Source organism: Herpailurus yagouaroundi, unplaced genomic scaffold, assembly GCF_014898765.1.
Source record: "Herpailurus yagouaroundi ecotype Mexico unplaced genomic scaffold, PumYag 77, whole genome shotgun sequence".
Taxonomy (NCBI): domain Eukaryota; kingdom Metazoa; phylum Chordata; class Mammalia; order Carnivora; family Felidae; genus Herpailurus; species Herpailurus yagouaroundi.
Genome location: NW_024412388.1, coordinates 86,411,352 through 86,414,987, shown reverse-complemented (window position 1 = coordinate 86,414,987; position 3,636 = coordinate 86,411,352). Strand labels below are relative to the sequence as shown.

General features: G+C 35.2%; 1 long non-coding RNA gene across 1 annotated transcript; it reads left to right on the top strand.

Moving 5' to 3' along the window:
* Positions 1 to 499: 499 nt before the first annotated feature.
* LOC121027560 (uncharacterized) lies at positions 500 to 3,306 on the top strand. The gene is made up of 2 exons (XR_005788796.1): positions 500 to 541; positions 3,223 to 3,306. It is a non-coding gene; the product is annotated as an uncharacterized LOC121027560 (long non-coding RNA).
* The last annotated feature ends 330 nt before the right edge of the window (positions 3,307 to 3,636 follow it).

Sequence of the window (3,636 nt, the reverse complement as noted above, 5' to 3'; positions counted from 1 at the left end):
GGTTATAAAGGAATTATGACCTGAATGAAAAGAAATCCTGCAAATTAAGAACTCAAAAAGAAAAAGTTTATTTTTCCTTGTCATATTTACAGTATGTATATTATAATGAAATTTTTGAAGTTAAGACTCTATAAGTAATTTTTTAATGTTGCATGAAAGAAAAATAAGTGATTATCAGTATAATCAAATTTTTCTAAACCAAAATCTACACAATCTAAATGATATAGAAAATTCTACAAGGAAAATTGTAAACAAGCTAGTGCACACACAGCACACATCCATGTCAAGATTCTAATGAGATCATAAAACACTTTATTCTCTCAATTATCATGAGGTCAGTGTTCCTATTGGCTGTAGTTTCATAATAAAGGCATGATTTCAGTCTGTGGAGGAAGATAATGTAAGAAACTTCTTTCCAATCATCCAGCTTAACAGAAGTGGTAGGAAATGACTTTTATTTTAAACAACCATAAAGAAAGTTATTTCACATATAAAGAAAATGCTAAGAGAATTAAGATGTCACTCAATGAAGAAAAGAAAGGTAATGTTAAACATAGACATTTAACAGTTATGTATAGAAATGTCTCAACAACAGTGACTCTGAACATCCCTTGAATCCTGCCTTTCACACCCTGAAAAACAGTCTGCAGACTATGCTTGTGCACACTGGAGCTAGAAAACTCACTGCTGGAGGCAGCTCCAAAATACGATATGGCACCAAAATATGTCTGGTTCTAATTCTGCTCCTTGAGGCCATCCTGAACACCCTTAGTCATTCTTGAACATGACACCTCTTCAAAAATGCAAAGGCAGCTCCCTCAGACCACTTCTTCCCCTTAGTCTTACCCGGATTAAAATCCTCAACCTTTCTTTCAACCTCTTCTTAAATTACATGGCTTCAAGTCTAGTCACGGTCTTCTCCAATCTGTCTATACCCCTCATAAATTTAATGTCCCAGTGGTGACCTAGTGTGACTAGTTCTGAGATTGGAAAAAAGCACTGAGAAAAGATTCAGATGAGAGAAAAGCAATGAAAAATGTAAAAGAACCAAGTTTTATCATTCAGCTGCAATAAAAGGGAAAAATATTCCCTCTTGTTGGAGAAGGGTAAGGAAAAAGTTGGTTAGGCTAATCAAAGACTTGACAACGGTGATATTCACTTATTCTATTCAAAGTATCACTTCTTATTAGAATATATTATTAGAAGATGCTCTTTTAGTTGCTTGTTCAGTCATGATGATGTTATATGAGCAAGTAAAAAATACATAGAATACATATTTTGAATTCTTTCTAAAAATTAATTTTCTGTTTAGTTGTGAAACAAGGAGCAGTAGAAACCTGCCCTTCTGAGTAATTTGAAATTCAAAGTAAGTTGAATTATTGGGGCACCTGGCTGGCTCAGTCAGAAGAGCATGCCACTCTTGATCTCAGGGTTGTGAGTTCAAGCCCCACATTGCATGTAGAGATTACTTTAAAAAAAAATGTTTAAAAAAAAGTAATTTGGGGCCTGTGGGTAGCTCAGTTGGTTAAGCATCCAACTCTTGATATCAGGTCAGGTCATGATCTCACAGTGGTGAGATGGAGCCCCTCGTGGGGTTCTACACTGAGTGTGTGGAGCCTACATGGGACTCTCTCCCTTTCTCTCTCTCCCTCCCCCACTTACGCTCTCTCGTTCTCAAAATAAATAAATAAACTTAAAAAAAAAACTATTAAAATGTGAATTGTTTAAATATTTTGATAATTCCTTGCCTGGTACCAAAAATATTTTAAGGCAATTTTTTATTATATATATAAATTATTACAGTGTAATCAGAATACCAAAAATATGTAGATAATGTAACTAATGAGATAGCTGCCTACAGATGCTAAGATCTTGGCCTAACCCAGCACTGCACTAATCACCAATGCCTGTTTAAGAACTCCAAACCAGAATCAAAGATGGTAAAAACCAGGAAGGACCTGGGAGATCAGCTACTTCCAGTTTTCAAACAGGCTCCATAAGGCTTCAGGTAGCAGAAACCTGACCTGGGGATGGGGGCGGAGAGTGATGGATGAGCACACAGGGCTACTACAAAGTATTTCACTCCTAAAAATGATGTGGTAAATAGAGGAAAGAAAAGAGAAGAAGAAACTGAGGTCCATGGTGGGTAATTAATTTTCTGAAGTCACATAGCTGATTAGTGGTAGAAATAAGACCAGTTACCAACAATCTTTTCTCAATTTTCTCCTAACTTAGCTCATCTTACATTGTTTAGCTCATGGGTTCTTAAACCTTTGAGATAATAAAATATCAAGCAACAATAATGTATATGTATAATATCTTTTCTTCAAATTTTTAGATAAAATATTGAAATAATGTAAACTCAGAATGAAAAAATAAGAGATGTTGCATTATCTGCCATTGCTATTGTTGCCACGTGGTTTCTTTAAAAATCTGAATTATTATTTCCACTATTTATTAATAGTATAACCAATATTCCACAGAATACTGTCACTAACAGTCTGGTCACTAACTGAGAAAGTTAGTGAACATTAAATACAACAATGCAATTTAATAATCATCTTATCTTTGACTAATGCAGCCAGGAAAGAATGACGTAGTTTTAGAAGGTGAAAGAAAGTTCTATGGCCAGGTCAGTATACTTAACAGTGCTCAGTTTATTAGGCAATTTGCTACATTTTTCAAATAGACTGACAACTCAATACAGTTTAAAACTTACAGAATTTATCCATCTACATTTATTTGTCATTTCTACTCTTTTTTTTTTTTTTTTTTGGAGAAGAAATAAAGAAGTAAACTTTTTTTTCTCCAAAAATATATAAAATAATATTCCTTGTGCCACTCCTCACCCCCATCACTACTGCCTCAACTATCACTACCCTCATCATTATCACCTTAGTGGCACATTTCGATCTCAAGTTTTCAGTGTTCACTCTTACATGTCCATTTAATACATGTCCCTACTACACTCTGTAGCATTACAAATTTGTAATGCTTGTAACGTTTGCAATCCAAAGCACTTGTGTACCAAAGTGAATTTCAAGACCCATTGGCTCAGTTGTAATCGTGTGACGTTCAGCATCACATAGTACTCGTATTGTAAGACATCACTCGTGTATCAAGTTAAAATTTATTAGAAATGTTTGCTGGTCTTTCAGAACACTTGCAGAACAAGTTACTCACAATCCAAGGTTTTACTGAATTATTATTCCCATTTTATAGATGAGGAAACTACTACAAAACATATACTCAACAAATACTTGGAAAATGAACAAAGAAGTGAGTTATTAAAATGTTGGGAAATGTCAGGTTATGATGTCGCATTTCGTGAGTTCAAGCCCCACGTCGGACTCTGTGCTGATGACTCAGAGCCTTGAGCCTGCTTTGGATTCTGTGTCTCCTCCCTCTCTCTGCCCTCTCTCTGCCCTTCCCATGACCCTTTCTCTCCCTCAAAATAAAATAAACGGTAAATTTTTTTTTAAATGTTGGGAAATGAACTTACGTGAATCACTTGAACATGAAAGCAGTTTCTTTGTAGCCTGGAGTCATGCAAAAAATACTGCATTTATAATCAGAAGCCCAGCTTTCAGGCATCACTCTTTCACCACCTGTGTTATCTTAGACTGTTTCCTCTGT